This window comes from Berghia stephanieae, chromosome 13, assembly GCF_034508935.2.
Source record: "Berghia stephanieae isolate SIO BIC M18660-M18661 chromosome 13, UCSD_Bste_1.3, whole genome shotgun sequence".
Classification (NCBI taxonomy): Eukaryota; Metazoa; Mollusca; class Gastropoda; order Nudibranchia; family Aeolidiidae; genus Berghia; species Berghia stephanieae.
The window spans coordinates 23,274,110-23,295,606 of record NC_088372.1 but is presented as its reverse complement, the minus strand read 5'-3'; the positions used below and the strand labels follow the sequence as shown (position 1 = coordinate 23,295,606).

The following is a 21,497-nucleotide window of genomic DNA, read 5'->3' as shown; positions in this document are numbered from 1 at the left end:
GAATGTGGAGGTGGGGGGGGGGGATTTCTTATTCAATCTCAATCTCCGATAAGAGTCGAAAAAAAAATGCTTTACTTGGGGCAGAGCTGCCAACTCCAATTGAAGAAAAGATGTAATTTTGACAGAAAAAATGTGTAATTTTGACAGAAAAAGGTGGAATTTTGACAGAAAAAAGGTGGAATTTTGACAGAAAAAAGGTGTAATTTTGACAGATAAAAAGGTGGAATTTTGAAGGAAAAGGTTTACTTGTTCAAAACAAAGGTATTATTAATAAACATATGTTATCACCACAATCATCTTCGATTTCCATTGGAAGACTCCTCTCCACAATAAATTTGGTAAAGGTTACGTCTAATCAAATAAAGCTTCGGGTTTAGGCTTCAGAAAACAAGATAAGCTGGAAGTGGATGATGAAAACGCAGCTTTCTTCCTTTTTCAGTTAGACGAGATTCCACACGAAGAAATAATTGCTTAAATCACCCACACGACCTTGATGACGACATAAATGTGTAATGTGTAACAAAAAAGCATGAAAGTGTAATTTGATTTAAAAAGCGTAAAAATACGCCTTTTTCGCATTCAAATGGTAGCTCTGCTGGGGCACACCGTCGAGATGTCCAATCAATTAACCAATAGATTTTTGACCAATCAAAACATGGATTTTGTGACACTCCTTCACACGTGCTCGGACAAACATAGTTGGTTGTTTATAGATAGTATGCGCTTGTCTAAGAAGTTCACAACATTGTTTAATTTGATATGTTTTCCAATCACCTCCATTGCTTACATTATGACGACTATCTATTTGTCTATAAATAGTATGCGCTTGGATAAGAAGCTCATAACATTGCCATCCGGAAGTATAACGGACCACCACACAAAACTATGTGTAAACATGAACGTATGTAGTCTGGTTAATACAGTTTAGTGAGAGAATTACTCATGAACGCGGATGGCAAAAAACAATAACAAAGACCAATAGATAGAATGCGCTTGGCCAAGGAGTTCATAACATTGCCATCCGGAAGTATAACGGACCAACACACAAACTCTGTGTAACCATGAACTTTTATAGTCTGGTTAATACAGTTTAGTGAGAACAACTCACAAACGCGGATGGCAAAAACAATAACAAAGGCGTGAGTGACGTCATCTGCATATTATCTATTGATAGTTCGAAGATGACGTCACTCAGGCCTTTGTTATTGTTTTTGCCATCCGCGTTTGTGAGTTGTTCTCACTAAACTGTATTAACCAGACTATAAAAGTTCATGTTTACACAGAGTTTGTGTGTTGGTCCGTTATACTTCCGGATGGCAATGTTATGAACTCCTTGGCCAAGCGCATTCTATCTATAGGTCTTTGTTATTGTTTTTTTGCCATCCGCGTTCATGAGTAATTCTCACTAAACTGTATAGATAGTATGCAGATGACGTCACTCAGGCCTTTGTTATTGTTTTTGCCATCCGCGTTTGTGAGTTGTTCTCACTAAACTGTATTAACCAGACTATAAAAGTTCATGGTTACACAGAGTTTGTGTGTTGGTCCGTTATACTTCCGGATGGCAATGTTGTGAACTCCTTGGCTAAGCGCATTCTATCCATAGATAGAATGAAGTTGACGTCACTTGAGTCTTTGTTTCCGTTTTATGCCTTCCATATTTATGAGTAGTTCTCACTCAACTGTATTATCCAGACTATAAAAGTTCATGGTTACACTTAGTTTTGTGTGTTGGTCCGTTATACTTCCGGGTGGCAATGTTGTGAGTTTCTTAGCCACGCACACCTACTATCTTTAGAGAACACCCAAAAACACGTTATATTGTACAGATTATCATTATTTCATGATTGTTGGATCAAATTAATGGCAGATTATGAGAGAAATATGGCGTGAATGAAGCATTGCTTGAATGGATTATGGGATTGATTCGTCATCATTAACGTAGGTAATGCCAGGAAAGTCGGTCAATGTTTTCCAGGAGAAGTCTTCACGAGGTGGTTGTCATTAAGTCGGTGTGTGAAGTCTGAATTTGTACTGGCCATTAGCGCATTCGCCATAATTTAATTTGTCAATGTTATTGCCGCACAAACAGCATTAGCGCATTCATTATAATTTAATTTGTCAATGTTATTGCCGTACAAACAGCATTAACGCATTCATCATAATTTGTCAACTGTCAATGTTATTGCCGCACAAACAGCATTAGCGCATTCATCATAATTTGTCAATTGTCAATGTTATTGCCGCACAAACAGCATTAGTGCATTCATCATAATTTGTCAACTGTCAATGTTATTGCCGCAAAAACAGCATTAGTGCATTCATCATAATTTGTCAATGTCCATGTTATTGCCGCACAAACAGCATTAGCGCATTCATCATAATTTGTCAACTGTCAATGTTATTGCCGCACAAACAGCATTAGTGCATTCATCATAATTTGTCAACTGTCAATGTTATTGCCGCAAAAACAGCATTAGTGCATTCATCATAATTTGTCAATGTCCATGTTATTGCCGCACAAACAGCATTAGCGCATTCATCATAATTTATCAACTGTCAATGTTATTGCCGCACAAACAGCATTAGCGCATTCATCATAATTTGTCAATTGTCAATGTTATTGCCGCACAAACAGCATTAGTGCATTCATCATAATTTGTCAATTGTCAATGTTATTGCCGCACAAACAGCATTAACGCATTCATCATAATTTGTCAATGTCCATGTTATTGCCGCACAAACAGCATTAGTGCATTCATCATAATTTGTCAATGTCCATGTTATTGCCGCACAAACAGCATTAACGCATTCATCATAATTTGTCAATGTCCATGTTATTGCCGCACAAACAGCATTAGCGCATTCATCATAATTTGTCAATGTCCATGTTATTGTCGCACAAACAACATTAGCGCATTCATCATAATTTGTCAATGTCCATGTTATTGCCGCACAAACAGCATTAGTGCATTCATCATAATTTGTCAATGTCCATGTTATTGTCGCACAAACAGCATTAGCGCATTCATCATAATTTGTCAATGTCCATGTTATTGCCACACAAACAGCATTAGCGCATTCATCATAATTTGTCAATGTCCATGTTATTGCCGCACAAACAGCATTGTGTCCTCCATGAAATGGAATTCTGGTTTAATTTGGCCTGTTGAGGAAATTAAGAACGCATTGTGAACCGCATTGAGCAACGTCAACCCGCTGAAATGTGTTAAGTAAATATTCATAATTATCTTTTTTTATGTAATGTTTTGTGACGTCATTTAATGGAACTCCACTATAGATAGTATGCAGATGACGTCACTCGGGCCTTTGTTATTGTTTTTGCCATCCGCGTTTGTGAGTTGTTCTCACTAAACTGTATTAATCAGACTATAGATAGAATGCGCTTGGCCAAGGAGTTCACAACATTGCCATCTGGAAGTATAACGGACCAACACACAAACTCTGTGTAACCATGAACTTTTATAGTCTGGTTAATACAATTTAGTGAGAACAACTCACAAACGCGGATGGCAAAAACAATAACAAAGGCCTGAGTGACGTCATCTTCGAACTATCTGTAAAAGTTCATGGTTACACAGAGTTTGTGTGTTGGTCCGTTATACTTCCGGATGGCAATGTTGTGAACTCCTTGGCCAAGCGCATTCTATCTATCGATAGAACGAAGTTAACATCACTCGGAGAAACCATCAAGCCCCATTTAAGTGTTTACACGTGTGATGTCCCCTTATTAGTGTTCACTATAGAAACAACGAAGTTGATGTCACTCGGGTCTTTGCTATTGTTTTTTGCCATCCACGTTTATGAATAATTCTCACCTAACTGTAATATCCAGACTATAAAAGTTCATGGTCTTTGTTATTGTTTATGAGTGATTCTCATTAAACTGTATTATCCAGATTATAAACGTTCAAGGTTACTCATAGTTTTGTGTGTTGGTCCGTTATACTTCCTGATGGCAATGTCGTGAGTTTCTAAGCAAAGCGCACAGTATCTGTATTATTAGACACAACTAAGGGACAGAGTCTTTGATAAACACATTCACCTACTTGAAGATGGCTTTGACCCAATGATATCTATAGATAGAATGCGCTTGGCCAAGGAGTTCACAACATTGCCATCCGGAAGTATAACGGACCAACACACAAAACTCTGTGTAACCATGAACTTTTATAGTCTGGTTAATACAGTTTAGTGAGAACAACTCACAAACGCGGATGGCAAAAACTATAACAAAGGCCTGAGTGACGTCATCTTCGTTCTATCTATACACTCTCTATGTGGCTATGACCACAACATATCTAATTGTATTAATTATATAATAACTAGATATGTATATCATATCATATATTATATGGATACATTAATATATCCCATAAGGCAGTTATGCGTGAACGATGTAATTGGGCTTCCTGCTGCTCACAATCCTGCACGTGCGATTTTGTTTACTCCTACCGGCATCAAACAAGCCATGGTTGTTTGTAGACGAGCAGGCTTTACTGTCTTACCGACCGGCGGCTGTTTAGTGAGCCTCATAGATGTGAGTGGTGAGCCTCGAATGCATGAATTGAATAGGTCACCGTGCCCCGTTAATCACATCAAGCCAATTCTTTCACTCCGCCCTTTTCTGTTATGAGAGAAAACACGGGGGAAATTTAACTCAATGGATAAGACGCCTCATTAGATTGCGTGAGAAACGAATACCAAAATAAAAATTGCGAAATTAACCAGTCATAATATTATTATGCCGTATTCTGAAGGCTACCTCTATTCTCACCCCCCCCCCCCCCCCCCCCCCCCCCCCGGCCGATTGGATTACCGAAAAAAACGTCGCCGGCTTTTTTGATTGATTTTTTACTTTAATTGTGCAACTTGTGACAAGAAACTTAACAAATTACTGCATTACAACCTTTGGATTAAACATACAATAATTGTGGACTACTTTTTATACTATTATGAAGACTTGCATCCCGGGGGTGAGAATAGTCACTTCGTATTCTGAAATGACACATGTTTTGTTTTTTTTTTAAATTGGCCGGATAACTCGTACTTCAAATATCGATCGATTTAAATGACTCTCATCATGGCAAAAACTCTCAAACTTTGGATTTAAGGAAGACCTCGCGAGGTCCCAGGTTTGAGAGTTTTTGTCAAGATAAAGGTAATTTAAATCGTTCGATATTTGAAAGACGAGATTTATGGCCAAATTTTTAAATACGTGTTGTTTTTTGTTGTTTTTTACCAGAGTACGACAGTAAACTGGTTAAACTATAAGATACGCGATAAACTTATTAAGCAAAACGTCGCTTAGAAATTTTAAAAGAATAACTGTACGTCGAGCTACACACGTTTTGAAAATGAAAGAAAAAAATGAGCTGTTATAAGGCGCAATATCCACCATATGTGCTCAACAAAGTACTTTGCAAGGTGTCCCAAGTCAACAGCAACACTAAAGGCTTAATATTTAGGACCCGACATGACGCGTATGAGCCCCGCTGTACAATATTTTGTTGGATAGAGATAACGTTATTATTACCAGCAAGTAGACTTACGTCATATTTTACCAACAATTCGTAGAATCACGAAATTTTGACCCAGTTTCAGAAGTTAATAAGCATCTATAAGTCTCTCTCTCTCTCTCTCTCTCTCTCTCTCTCTCTCTCTCTCTCTCTCTCTCTCTCTTTCCTTCTTTCTTTCTTTATCTCTCCCTCTCTTTCTCTCTATCTATCTTCTCTCTCTCTCTCTCCTCTCTTCTCTCTCTCTCCTTCCTCTCTCTCTCTTCTTCTCTCTCTCTCTCTCTCTTTCTCTCTCTCTCTCTCTCTCTTCTCTCTCCTCAACCTCTCTCTCTCTCTCTTCTCTCTCTCTCTTTCTTCTCTTCTCTCTCTCTCTTCTTTCTTTTCTCTCTCTCCTCCTCTCTCTCTCTTCTCTTCTTTCTCTCTCTTCTCTCTCTCTCTTTCTCTTCTCTTCTCTCTCTCTCCTCTCTTATCTATCTATCTTTATTATCTTCTCTCTCTCTCTCTCTCTCTCTCTCTCTCTCTCTCTCTCTCTCTCTCTCTCTCTCTCTCTCTCTCTCTCTTTCTGGATTATGTAGTAAAAGAAAGAAGATCTATCAGTGAAAGGTACTTTTCTCCATCCCAAAATGCCAAATATTCACCCATAATAATAATGTAAGGTGTGTATGCAATGATTTCATGCGTGTGTAAACCATGTGATCGAGCTTGCGTGTGCCCGGAGAGGGGGGGGGGGGGGGGGGGGGGGGGGGGGGGGGGGGGTTTCTGGTCCTTCCGCCTTCCGGTTGATATGAGAAATCGTGTATTTTCTTTGCCACCTCGACGAAATTCTGAAATCCGTTCACAAACATCCTTTTTTTTTTTTTGTCCTTATTAAAATAGCTGACAGTTTATGTAAGCAGAAGCGGATTTGCACATGAAAGAATACAGAAAGGCTGTTTGAAATCAACGTAACATCTTTGTGCCCACAGAAGAAATGAAATGTAGGCCTTCGATCTTATCAAAATACCGTCGACCTGAACCCTTCACTGTTTACAGTCCGGGTTGACTTGACTCGAATCTTGAAACTTACAGTAAAGCAGACTTTTTGTACTTATAACGAACACGCTTGAATAGAATAGATAGCAATAACGAATGCATATTCTGATTTATGCCACAATACTCTATGCGCTTTACACAGCTTCATGAGACAACAGACGAACTTTAGGCCCAATAAAGACTTTTAATTTTAAGAGGGCACATCAAAAGACCAAGATTGAGAACAGCACCGCTGAAGTCGATATAGTTCCGTGTGTGTGTGGGTTGGGGGGGGGGAGAGAGAGAGAGGGAGGGGGTGTGCCCTTAGAGAGAGAGAGAGAGAGAGAGAGAGAGAGAGAGAGAGAGAGAGCGGGGGATGGAGAGAGAGAGAGAGCGGGGAATGGAGAGAGAGAGAGTGAGAGAGAGCGGGGGATGGAGAGAGAGAGAGAGAGAGAGAGAGATGTTGGTGGGTGAGATAAAAGGATTAATACAAAACAAGCAGATGGAGAGGAAATAAGGAAGAAATACAGAGAGACGGAATAGAGAGAATTCTAGATAAAAATAGGGAATCGTGTGTGAATGTGAGTGTATATGTGAGAGAGATAGATAGAGAGAGAGTGAGAGAGAGAGAAGGGGGAGGGGAGGGGGGGGTGAGTGTCTTTATGTGTATAAATATCTCTAATAATCATGTGTTGACTGACAATGTCAAGGTCAACTGTTATCTCCCACGCTTTGCTTCTCACGAATGCGCGTGCTTCTTTCAGAAAGTAGATAAGAAGTTATCCAGAGATAGTCTAGTTAGATATAAATATGTACAACATTCACAGCGATGTGTGGCTGGTAAAATCGTTCAACCCATATCTATTAAATACCTTACTGATAGGTAAGCGATTTTATGCCTGGGCTTAAAGTTTATATATTTATATTTCTTAGTCTTTCGACACACACACACGCACCTCGTATATATATATATATATATATATATATATATATATTATATATATATATATATATATATATTGTGTGGGTGTGTGTGTGTTGTGTGTGTGTTCGTGTGTGTGTGAGTATCGAAAGACTAAGAAATATAAATAGAGACACATATGCAAAAAGAAAAGTATTTAGATTCAGATAATATAGAATTTTGAAGCGGATGGATAGTACAGATGATACACAAAATAAAATACGCGAGAGCTGAAATTATGCATATTTTACACGAACTTCGGATTTTATTTTTTAATTCTTTAAATAAATCTTATCTATTTCGTCTTTTTTTTTTAGAATACCAAGAGAAACGCGATTTTTCGCTGATTAATGATAAGATGAACAATTATTGATTTAGTGTTTATTTGCTCCAACGGTTTATAGATAGAACGAAGTTGACGTCACTCAGGTCTTTGTTATTGTTTTTTGCCATCCAGGATTATGAGTAATTCTCACTAAACTGGATCAACCAGACTATAGATAGTTCGAAGATGACGTCACTCAGGTCTTTGTTATTGTTTTTTTTTTGCCATCCATGTTTATGAGTAATTCTCACTAAACTGTATTAACCTGACTATAGATTGTATGCAGATGACGTCACTCAGGCCTTTGTTATTGTTTTTGCCATCCGCGTTTGTGAGTTGTTCTCACTAAACTGTATTAACCAGACTATAAAAGTTCATGGTTACACAGAGTTTGTGTGTTGGTCCGTTATACTTCCGGATGGCAATGTTGTGAACTCCTTGGCCAAGCGCATTCTATCTATAAACGTTCATTGTTACACACAGTTTTGTGTGTTGATCCGTTATACTTCCGGATGGCAATGTTATGAGCTTCTTAGCCAAGCGCATACTATCTATAAACGTTTAAGATTACTCATAGTTTTGTGTGTTGGTCCGTTATTATATCCGGATGGCAATGTTGTAAGTTTCTTAGCGAAGTGCACAGCCAGCATCTAAAGCGATGTGTAATTCTATTTACAAGTCAAGTGTAATCCACAGCAAACTTTTCATGGTCGAATTCTGCAATGGAAATAAATGCTCTATAAACTAAGGAGAGGGAATAGTGATCTGCACCTTGGATTTGTTATTTGGTGAACGCGGTTATCACAGAATCTGTCTCCCTAAGTTGTAACCAACACAGTGAATACTTTTATGTAAACACTCTTTTTAGGGCACGATGACGATGCTTTCTATAGATAGATCGAAGATGACGTCACTCAGGTCTTTGCTATTGTTTTTTGCCATCCGCGTTTATGAGTAATGCTCACTGAACTGTATTAACCCGACTATAAACGTTCATGGATACACACAGTTTTGTGTGTTGGTCCGTTATACTTCCGGATGGCAATGTTATGAGCTTCTTGGCCAAGCGCACACTATAGATAGAATGCGCTTGGCCAAGGAGTTCACAACATTGCCATCCGGAAGTATAACGGACCAACACACAAACTCTGTGTAACCATGAATTGTTATAGTCTGGTTAATACAGTTTAGTGAGAACAACTCACAAACGCGGATGGCAAAAACAATAACAAAGGCCTGAGTGACGTCATCTGCATACTATCTATAAGTACGAGTAAACAAAACTCACAAAATCACACAAATCATTTTAAAAACAAGCCTTAATAACACCGAGATACCAGTCCCGTGTGGAGAGGTCATTGTCATTTTTCTTTGTCCACAAACTAAGGGACTGAATTTGGTAGATAATGCATTCACTCAATTTAGAGGGCCGGATTTCTATTCAATTTTGTAGTACGTTTGTTTCTTAGATAATAACAACGTTGTTGTAAGAAGATCGAGGGGGTGGAGGGAGTAACAATAGGAAGTGAGAAGGAAACTTCAATTTAATCAACTGAAACAGATAAAGGTGTCGAGAAGGTTGACCTTTGACCTTAACAGCTCCATTCTCGCATCTCTCATTTCTCTGTAAGTGTTTCATTCCTCGTGTTTTGTTTTTTATAAAGGGGAAACCCGAAAAGTTATTTGTTGTTTCTTGCGGGTCTGCGTGTGTGTATGTGCCATGTGGGGGGTTGTGGCACACGAGATGCATTTTTTTTCAACCAATGTATAGCGTATTGCTTGAGCATTATATGATTTTGAAAATGCTCTATACAAATGCCATCTATTTAACTACTACTACTACAACTACTACTACTACTACTACTACTACTACTACTACTACTACTACTACTACTACTACTACTACAACGACAACTATTACTACTATTCTACTTACTAATACTAATAATAATAATAATAATAATAATAATAATAATAATAATAATAATAATAATAATAATAATAATAATAATAATAATAATAATAATAATAATAATAATAATAATAATAAAAATAATAATAATAATAATAATAATAATAATAATAATAATAATAATAATCACTCATCACTTTCTTTTGATGATTGTGATTGTCGTCTTTTAATCCAACGTAAACTTTAGGGAAGTGTCTGGCTACAAGTTAATGAAGGCTACGGTTCGGGCGATATTTAAGTTGGGCACCTAAAAAACAGAAGTTCTTTATGAGAGACATTTTGCCCACATATTTTCTCCTCTGATTGAAGAGGAGCGATAAATTCAGAGGTATCTCTTTAAACAAAAACAAACAAAAATATAAAAACTTGAGCTTTTATATAGCGCACCATCCACTAAACGTGCTCAAAGCGCCTGACATGGGGTCCCTGGGCAACAGCAACCCGTAACATGTACAATAGGACATGACGCCTATTAGGCGATATTACAATTTTATTTCCGACAGACAACGCTGCTAACTGCCTGGTACTCATTTTACACTTGAGTACGGTGAGAGAATGTGAGCACTGAGCCTTTTCAAAAGACTCAAATATGCGCCGAGCGAGGCTCGAACCCAGGGCCTTCCGATCAAAAAGTGACTGTTATACCACAAGAACACACAACCCCACTCTTATATAAATAGAACGAAGATGACGTCACTCAGAACTTTGTTGTAGCTTTTTGCCATCCGCGTTTATGAGTAATTCTCACTAAACTGTATTAACCAGACTATAGATAGTGTGCGCTTGGCTAAGAAACTCACAACATTGCCATCCGGAAGTATAACGGACCAACACACAAAACTATGTGTTACCTTCAACGTTTATAGATAGTATGCAGATGACGTCACTCAGGCCTTTGTTATTGTTTTTGCCATCCGCGTTTGTGAGTTGTTCTCACTAAACTGTATTAACCAGACTATAAAAGTTCATGGTTACACAGAGTTTGTGTGTTGGTCCTTTATACTTCCGGATGGCATTGTTGTGAACTCCTTGGCCAAGCGCATTCTATCTATAGTCTGGTTAATACAGTTAAGTGAGAATTACTGATAAACGCGGATGGTAAAAAAAAACAATAACAACAAAGACCTGATTGACATCAATTTCATTCTGTCTACAAGGTTACACAGTGTTGGTCCGTTTTACTTCCGGATGGCAATGTTGTGAGATTCTTAGCCAAGCGCATACTATCTAAAAGCAGTTGCCTTTGTCATATTAAATGCTACATCATCGCAATTCTTTTTTTTTTTTAAGCCACGTTTTACACGGTCTTGTCCATTCTAAAAATGCAAAATTTACCTTTTTAAACAAAATCCTTTTTTGGGTCTGCATAACTCAGTTGATAAAGCATCCGTCCAAAGAGCAAAGGGACTTGAATCAAACCCAGATATAGTCAAATTCCATCTTTTCTTTTTCTTTTCTTTTTCTTTTCTTTTTCTTTTTTTTTTTTAATTTTTAATTTATTCTTTTTAGATCTGACCTCTCTTTCCACCTTGCAATGGCGAAAAGTACATAATTTGCAATACGTAATCAACTGAATCAGCTGAAAACTTAAAACTGCCCTATCCAAAGGCCAGTAAGCAATATTATATCTATTTTAACTTTACAAAGGCCGTGATAAAGTCGTCCTCTACTACTGGTATAGCTCTGAAGTGAAGGGCTACATTGTGTACTTTTTAATATGTTTTGATATCGTGTTGTGATGTGGGATTTGGATTTGCTTTTTCGTGGGTGGGTGTGTCGGTGTGTGTGTGTGTGTGTGTGTGTGTGTGTGTGTGTGTGTGTGTGTGTGTGGCATTGATGGTTATGAATGTTTAACTATTGTGATCGTGTGTGTTTATTTAAAATAGCCACTTGACCACAAGTGGTCACTCGAAAATTAATGGTCTACTTACTATAGATGCTGTGCGTTTGGCTAAGAAGCTCACAACATTGCCATCCGGAAATATAATGGACCAACAAACAAAACTACGTGTAACATTGAACGTTTATAGTCTGGCCTTTCCAGAGTGCGGCAATTAACTGGTTAACTCACTAAACCCTAACACCGACTTTATCCGTAGTTTACCCGAGGCTTCCTTTACATATATGTGTAACCTTGAGTTTACCCGGATTACTTAAACCCCATGCCCATTTATTACATTTTTCTGAGACAAATTATAGGCGTATTATCGAAGTTAATGTTTTTAGATTTTACATGTTATGTCTATGTACATGCTCATTTTTAATGCATTTCTTCCAATGGGAGCGATCTATATTTATGTTTTCGTCCAACCAAATCCTCAACCACATGATTTGTTGCTGTCCAACGATTGGATATTTCTGAACAAATGCAAACACGCTGCTTTGTTTACAAATGTTATAAACATACCCATGTGTCAAGCTGAATCAAATGACCAATCGTGATGTCAAATATTGAAAAAGCTGTGAACACATTTCACTAAGTGGGTCATTTTGAGCACATTTTGCAATGTGACCAATGACCTCTAGCACATGGAAAGTTAATATAGATCATGCCCATTTAGAAAAGTAGCAAAAATCTCTAGGATTGAGTGAGTTAATGTTTATTCACAGACTTTTAAGTTAAGTTCAATTTATAGTACTAATCTCATTCTACTTAATCGTTTCTTTCCGTTGTTTCTCCTTGTTGTGTTCTGGGAAAAGATTGGGCGTGAGAACAAGAAGGAAATCAATTAAATGAGCGCGGTTGGTTATGATGCGAGGATATTGTAGAAGAAGAAGAAGAAGAAGAGGAGGAGGAGGAGGAGGAGGAGGCGGAGGAGGAGGAGGAGGGGAGGAGGAGGAGGAGGAAGAGGAGGAGGAGCAGGAGGAGGAGAAGAAGAAGAATGATGAGGAGGTAAGAGAGAAGAAAGGGTAAAGCGAAATACAGGAATAGCATATAAATTTTGCCCAAATTATGATATAGACCTCACGTAACACATTCAAGAATTCGTCCATCCATCCACCATACACCAAGAAACGAGAGGTAATCAAATAGTTTTACTCACCACTTCCAGTTCCTATATATTATTCACAATAATATCCAATATCTCAACCATATGAACAAAAACACAAGACACAATAATAACATAGAGTAGAGCATGACGAATGCACGAGCGTGAATGAACGTGAGCAATGTAGACAACGAGAGAAAGTTGTGAGGATGAGTTCAGGAGTTCAATTTGCACGTACGGACAGCCGACGGCGGTATAATCGTGGTAATTCTAGAACAAGCATGTGCTCGCTAGCAAGCATCTTGTCTTGATAGGCACTAGTAGGCGCGATTCACGAGTCACTACGTATTAAGTATAATTTGACGTTTGATGTTCGTTTGATCTCTCTCTCTCTCTCTCTCTCTCTCTCTCTCTCTCTCTCTCTCTCTCTCTCTCTCTCTCTCTCTCTCCCTCTCTCTCTCTCTCTCTCTCTCTCTATCTCTGTGTGTGTGTGTGTGAGAGAGAGAGAAAGAGAGTGTGTATCTCTCTCTAGTGCATCTGTGTGTGTGTATGTGTGTGTGCGTGCGTGAGTGAGTGAATCCGTGTGTGTGTGTGTGTGTGTGTGTGTGTGAGTGTATCTCTCTTTATGAGTGTAGCTCTGTGTGTGTTGTGTGTGAAGAGAGAGTAAGTGTATCTATCTGCGTGTGAGTGTGTGTCTGTGTGTGTGTATGAGTGAGTGTATCTCTCTCTCTCTCTCTCTCTCTCTCTCTCTCTCTCTCTCTCTCTCTCTCTCTCTCTCTCTCTCTCTCTCTCTCTCTCTCTCTCTTTTTTTTTTTTTTTTTTTTTTTTTCTTTTTCTTTCTTTTTCTTTTTGTTAAACATAAAAATAACACTTTTGTTTTGTTAATTCACAGGCACAATTTTATGGAAATTCCTTTCAATGCGTATGAGTTATTGCCCTTGATTTTTTAAATATTTAAAATATTTTTTTTTTCCGTGAATATAAATTATATTCCGTCTTTAAAGTGTCTCTTGCGAACCACGCTTTATCAAATACAACTCCTCAAAGAATAAAATGGATGTCAAATTCAAGCGTTTAAAATACCAAATAAAACTAACAATTAATAGCTAGGGGAATTAGGGACACAACCCCCCCCCCCCCCCCCCCCCCCCCCACCCCCACCACCAATCGTGCAAATTAGTGATGAAAGCATGAATTTTTTATGAAAAAAAGTTCGTGTTCTAAGGTTGATATAGAACCACTTTCTCATTACTCCAAGAGCTGAGATATCAGCAATTTAAATCGTGTAAAATAACGGCGGTGATGAAACTTGCCGCCTTCACAACGACATTTTGCTTTGGGGTCAAAACGGGTAAAATAAAAGGGGCGGGTAACGAGTACCCGCTTCAACAAATGGAAACCGAACTGAGTGATAATTTTAATTTTTGGCGGTTTTGGTTTCAAACGAAACGCTCAATTAGGAAACAGAACTGAAATCGAAACTGCTCTTAGAATTCCAAGAATTTAATTAATATTTTGAACAAAAATTTGAAGTAATGCAATTTTGATTTACATATTTACATTTACATGACATTTTTTGAAAAGATTTTTCTCCTTTATTTTTCAATTACATTGATTTTTTGTTTTGTTTTATTTGTTACACACATTTGATTCAATTTTGGAATCAACAGATTAAGACTATATTAGATCTTTTAAAGGAATCTCAGTTTTTTTTTTTTTTTTGTTTTTTAATTTATATTGTTGGTTTCATTGTACTTAATTATCCTTGTTTCTTACTTCAGTTTCGTTTCATTTGTTGTAATAAATAATAAATAATTTTTTTAAAAATTAAAATTTAAAAAAATAAATGATTCCCTTTCACCACCAACAAAGCTGCAATTTGGCGTTCCACATGGTTCAGTGCTTGGCCCTTATATTTTCACAATGTACACAAATCCCTTAAGCAACATCATCGCGACCTTCTGTCTCAGCCATCATCTCTACGCCGATGATACCCAGCTATACATTCCCATTTCATCAAAAAAAATATCGAAGAAACAAAAGCATGTCTAGATAACGTTACAGCATGGATGACAAACAACAGGCTAAAATTCAATTAGGACAAAACTGAGCTGATTGTATTCAAAAGGACAGGAAAGGATATACTCATTGACCAACTGAATCCGTTATTAAAAATTCCAATGTCGTTCGAAACCTGGTTTTCTTCTTTGACACTCACCTAGACATGCGTGCGCACATAACAAAGTGCTGTCAGGCGATACATAATGCTCTCCAAATGATATGCAGAATACGAAATTTTATTGATGACGGAACATGCAAAACACTTATCCATGCCCATGTCACGACACTGGGTTCCAATAGAAAAAAAGAATAAAATACAAAAGCGCATGGTTTGCTTCCAATTGCCTTCACCATACATCACCTGAATACCTTCTATGCCTTGTCGGGGAATATAAACCATATCGATCTCTGCGATCCAGCAGTTCTTTGCTAATGGAGAAAAACATTACAAGAACAAAGTTTGCAATGAATTTGTGTCTTTTTGGGGCAGACACGCATCCATAGGACCAAATCTCATGACACTATAGGTTTATGTCTTAAAAATCAATGAGAAGTGAATAAAACTCGAAGGCTTTAGATCAGAACTGATCATAAAAACCGAGCGATTCTGGGGTAAAGCTGTAGAAACTGTTTAATAATGCCCTATACTTGTAGTTTTGATATTCCATACTTCAGAATGCATATTCTTTTCTTATTTAATCTCTGACGCATGTTTGTTTGTTTTTTTAAGTAAAGAATAGTTTAATGTACACTTCCGAATGAATTGTATCCAGAACAAGGAATTTACCCAATGGAAACCGTACGGTGCTCTTATTGGCTAACCAACCAGCGGCCTCGATGAGAAAAATATCCGCCATTGAGACCTTGACTGAGAATCGCGTTACTATAGTAAACAAGGGCTGATCGGCCGTTCATGAAAACAAGTTGCTGCTCGCTCGTTTAACTCAAAATTATTCAAAACGATCTCTCTAAAATGATATAAATGTGACTTCTTAAGGTTTTCTTCACGGTCAAAACCACACAACATTCTATTAATGATTATGACCGAGGCAAAAAGGAATATTGACAGGTCGACCGAGAGTTGAACTCGTGAGACGACAAACATCAATGCGAAGTGTAGCGAGAGTCAAGCTATTGTTTGTCTTGTCCTGTTCTATATAGAGAAAGGGATAAATAGTATAGCCTCGTGTGTGAGTGGTTGCGTGTCATAGTCATGTTTTTAAATTGTTTCTGTTGTTTATGTGTGTAGTGATGACTCTCTCACACTCAATTTCAATGTCGAAAGAGGAATTCCCGCACACAAGAAAGGGGAATTGGGGTGGTATTTGGCATACATATTGCATAGTATCTAGTTCTAAATAGATAACTGATTAGAATTATATTATGATATATAAACACAATGCCAAATACAATTCTGAAGTTTCCTTATTTCAAATGAAGTAAAGCTCCAAAACCTAATGGTAGTGATTATAGTACTGGTGTTAGTGAGGTGATGTGGTGTTGTTGGTGGTTGTAGTTGTATTAGTAATAGTGATGATGATGTGGTGGTGGTGGTGATGATTGTAGTTGTAGTAGTAGTGGTAGTGATGATGATGTGGTGGTGGTTGTAGTTGTAGTAGTAGTTGTAATGGTAATGATATGGTGGTGGTGGTGGTGGTGGTTGTAGTAGTAGTTGTCGTGATGATGATGTGGTGGTGGTGTTTGTAGTAGTAGTGGTAATGATGCGGCTATGTGGTCTAGTAGTATGACACTTGCTTTCGGATCGGAAGGTCCTGGGTTCGAGCCTCGCGCTCGGCGCATAGTTGAGTCCTTGGAAAAGGCTCTTTACTCACATTCCCTCACCATACTCAGGTGTAAAATGAGTACCTGGCCGTTAACAGAGTTGTCTTTGTCCGAAAAATTGTAATATCGCCTAACAGGCGTCATGTCCCGTCCTACATGTTAAATGTTGACCAGGGACCCCTTGTAAAGCGCTTTGAGCACATTTAGTAGATATTGCACTATATAAAGCTCAATTAAAAAAAAATATATTTCAATGATGATGATATGGTGGTGGTGGTTGCAGTAGTAGTAGTGGTAGTGATGATAATGTGGTGGTGGTTGTAGTTGTAGTAGTAGTGATAGTGATGATGATGTGGTGGTGGTTGTAGTAGTAGTTGTAATGGTGATGATATGGTGGTAGTGGTGGTTGCAGTAGTAGTGGTAGTGATGACGATGTGGTTGTGGTGGTTGTAGTAGTAGTGGTAATGGTAATGATATGGTGGTAGTGGTGGTTGTAGTAGTAGTGGTAATGGTAATGATCTGGTGGTGGTTGTAGCAGTAGTGGTCGTGATGACGATGTTGTTGTGGTGGTTGTAGTAGTAGTGGTAGTGATGATTATGTGCTGGTGGTGGTGCAGTAGTGGTAGTGATAATGATGTGGTGCTGGTGGTTGTGGTAGTAGTGGTAGTGATACTATTGTGGTGGTGGTTGTAGTAGTTGAGGTAGTGATGATGTGGTGGTGGTTGTAGTAGTAGTGGTGGTGGTGGTTGTGGTAGTAGTGGTAATGATGATGCTATGGTGGTGGTGGTTGCAGTAGTAGTGGTAGTGATGACGATGTGGTTGTGGTGATTGTAGTAGTAGTGGTAGTGATAATGATGTGGGGCTGGTGGTTGTAGTAGCAGTGTTAGTGATGATATTGTGGTGGTGGTTGTAGTAGTAGATGATGTGGTGGTTGGAAAACACATTACAGGTTATTATAATACATGATTACACACATTCTCTAACTTCATTTTTTTGACAGCTTCATTGTGCCATAAATATACGCAACAGTTCTGAAACATTTTATTGTGGATTTTGATATTGTTTGTTGTTTTTCTTGTGTCGTTGACATAGAGACCGAATGAACGGGAATGACTACATTCTCAGCCAACAATAAAATGGCGCTGAATGCTTTCATTGGTGGACACTTTTTAGGCTTCGTACGTATTCTCATTCGTTTAATTCTATGATCCAGAAGCAGTCGGTCTGGAATTTCATGAATTACTTCCCTTGATCCAATTGCACAACGTTACAATCCGTTTTGTACAACTACTACTACTACTACTACTACTACTACTACTACTACTACTACTACTACTATTACAATAGCAACTACTACTACTACTACTACCACTACTACTGCTATTACTACTACTACTACTACTACTACACTACTACTACTACTATTACAACTACTACTACAATAAACTACGACGACTACTACTACAACGACTGATTAACATCAACTCCATATTGATTTTATTAAATTTATCTCCTTGTTTAACAGATCACAGACTCTACATTTATTATAGCACAGCATATTTTGTCCCCAATACCTCACCTACAAACATAAATCGAACATAGATCTTTTGGGCTTTGTGATCAGCGATAACATGGCGCTTGACTTACTACAGTGGAACCTCCCGATTACATCACCTCCAAATAGCGACAACCTCCTGATAACGACATTGACCCCTGGTCCCGATTTTTTTTCTATTTAAGATCAGTAAAACAAACCTCCAAATAACGACGCACTTTTTTATAAAACCTCCGAATAACGACATCATTTTGGCGATTTTCGGCAGTTTTCGTAGATATCTGATACTAAAAATACAGAGTATGAGTACTCAAAGTTTATAAAAAACGATTCCTGCTTGAACTAATGAGAACGCAGCTTTTGAAACCAATGAGAACGCAGCTTTTTTTTTTTTTTTTTTTTTTTTTTTTGACGAATCTTGACCGATATGCATTAATAAAAACCAAGTCTAAATGTTAGTATACGGTAAGCAAGTAAACACAAAATCTTGGAAAATGTGATATTATGTGGTGATAGTAGTAGTAGTAGTAGTAGTAGTAGTAGTAGTAGTAGTAGTAGTAGTAGTAGTAGTAGTAGTAGTAGTAGTGGTAGTAGTAGTAGTAGTAGTAGTAGTAGTAGTAGTAGTAGTAGTAGTAGTAGTAGTAGTAGTAGTAGTATTAGTAGTAGTAGTAGTAGTAGCAGCAGCAGTAGTAGTAGTAGTAGCAGCAGCAGTAGTAGTAGTAGTAGAAGTAGTAGTAGTAGTAGTAGTAGTAGTAGTAGTAGTAGTAGTAGTAGTAGTAGTAGTAGTAGTAGTAGTAGTAGTAGTAGTAATAGTAGTAGTAGTAGTAGTAGTGTTTTTGTGGGAGGAGGAGGAGGAAGAAGAGGAGGATGAATTTTATCTAACTCGCAGCGTCCGAATTACCTGCTTTTGTTTGTTTTAAAGGGTTTTACAGCGCTTGTGACACATCTATGTCATATCAGCGCCAGTAAAAAGGAAGAAAATTGGATAGTGAAAAACATTCTCGATTTACAATTGAAATGACATTAGAAAAAAGGGAACAGAATTATGTAGATTCCAGGAGCACACTATCAGTGTACTCAGTTCAGATCACCTAAAAGTCTCATCCAGACACACGCACAAGAACCCTCTAAGAGGAATACACACTACAATGTTTTGTTTGTTTTGTCAATGTTAATAAAAACTGGTCCCGCGGGCCTTACCACGCCCACTTTGTCCGCCATCTTGGAAACCTCTAAATAACGACACCTCCGGATAACGACATAAAAACTCGGTCCCGTGGCATGTCGTTATCGGGAGGTTCCATTGTATCTGTATGTACGAGGGTTTAAATCTGGCGGTATACTCATTTTACCTCCTACCCACTATACCTGCTGCTGTCATGTAGAGCAGCAACGAAAGAACTACATCTTTCCCTGTCCGTGGTGATCGTCATTAGGGAGCTTCAGGTCCTCCAATCTCTCATTTCCCCATCCACTGGTCTGGCTTTTGTCGGTACATAATTGAGTCCTTGAAAAATGCTCTTTACTCAAATTTTTTTTCCCCACTGTTCTCATGTGTAAAATTCTTCATTGTGGAGATGTGAGTCCAGGAGAAGGCAGGCCTTGGATCGTTCTTAGTCTGACCATCGTTTCACCATCAGCTGTTCCAGCATGATTGTTTCTGGGCTGGCATCGCCTTCAGGATCATGAAGGTACTCAAGCTCCTGCACGACGACAACGTGAGGATCTTCTTCCTGTTCCAAACTCTCGGGAAGTGTATGTAAATGTAACCAAGTTTCAGTTAGAAGCAGAATGTATATACCGGAGGATTGCGGGAAGTAAAAGGGGATAGATTATGCTCTTTGATTGGAGACCATGATTTATTTAGAAAATAAGATGCCATGACTCTGAGACAAGAAAATCAATTACACAAGTTGGTAGGCTACCCATTGAGATTGGAACCAGTTTTTGTTTTGTTTTTTCGAAGACTACTATGTTACTCGTGTGCATCTGTGTGAGTGTGTCTATGTCAATATTGTATTGTTATAAATGTGTAAGCAAATGACAAATTGCCACTTTTTTTAGCACAATAAAGATATATGTTTTTTTCCCCATATTTGTTCCCTTTTATGATGGTGTAGTTATGGTGATGATGAAGAGATCATATTATGATGATATATTATCTAAAACTGTGTTGGTTATGGGGCACAATGATTGTGAAATGGTCATGCTGTAATGGAAGTTGTTTTTGTTTTGAGTCAATCAAATCAACGCGTAGCCTTCATTAACTTATTGATGGAACTCAGCTCTTTGTTATTGTTTTTAGCCAGCCATTTTTATGAGTAATACTCACAAAATTCTATCAATCTCAATCAGACTATAACACATGGTTTTGTATCTCAATCAGACTACAACACATTGTTTTGTATCTCAATCAGACTATAACACATGGTTTTTTTTTATCTCAATCAGACTATAACACATGGTTTTGTATCTCAATCAGACTACAACACATGGTTTTGTATCTCAATCAGACTACAACACATGGTTTTGTATCTCAATCTGACTATAACACATGGTTTTGTATCTCAATCAGACTATAACACATGGTTTTGTATCTCAATCAGACTATAACACATGGTTTTGTATCTCAATCAGACTATAACGCATGGTTTTGTATCTCAATCAGACTACAACACATGGTTTTGTATCTCAATCAGACTATAACACATGGTTTTGTATCTCAATCAGACTATAACACATGGTTTTGTATCTCAATCAGACTACAACACATGGTTTTGTATCTCAATCAGACTACAACACATGGTTTTGTATCTCAATCAGACTATAACACATGGTTTTGTATCTCAATCAGACTATAACACATGGTTTTGTATCTCAATCAGACTACAACACATGGTTTTGTATCTCAATCAGACTACAACACATGGTTTTGTATCTCAATCTGACTATAACACATGGTTTTGTATCTCAATCAGACTATAACACATGGTTTTGTATCTCAATCAGACTATAACACATGGTTTTGTATCTCAATCAGACTATAACACATGGTTTTGTATCTCAATCAGACTACAACGCATGGTTTTGTATCTCAATCAGACTATAACACATGGTTTTGTATCTCAATCAGACTATAACACATGGTTTTGTATCTCAATCAGACTACAACACATTGTTGTGTATCTCAATCAGACTACAACACATGGTTTTGTATCTCAATCAGACTATAACACATGGTTTTGTATGTATCTCAATCAGACTATAACACATGGTTTTGTATCTCAATCAGACTATAACACAT

The 21,497-nt window shown here is 37.8% G+C and overlaps 1 protein-coding gene across 1 annotated transcript in view; it reads right to left on the bottom strand.

Moving 5' to 3' along the window:
* The window catches only part of LOC144959343 (uncharacterized), a 90,880-nt gene extending 77,880 nt beyond the window's left edge, over window positions 1-13,000 (bottom strand). The window contains exon 1 of the mRNA XM_078891908.1: window positions 12,851-13,000. The gene's annotated coding sequence lies outside the window, so the exon portion shown is untranslated. The remainder of the gene's footprint in view (window positions 1-12,850) is intronic.
* Between the last annotated feature and the right edge of the window lie 8,497 nt (window positions 13,001-21,497).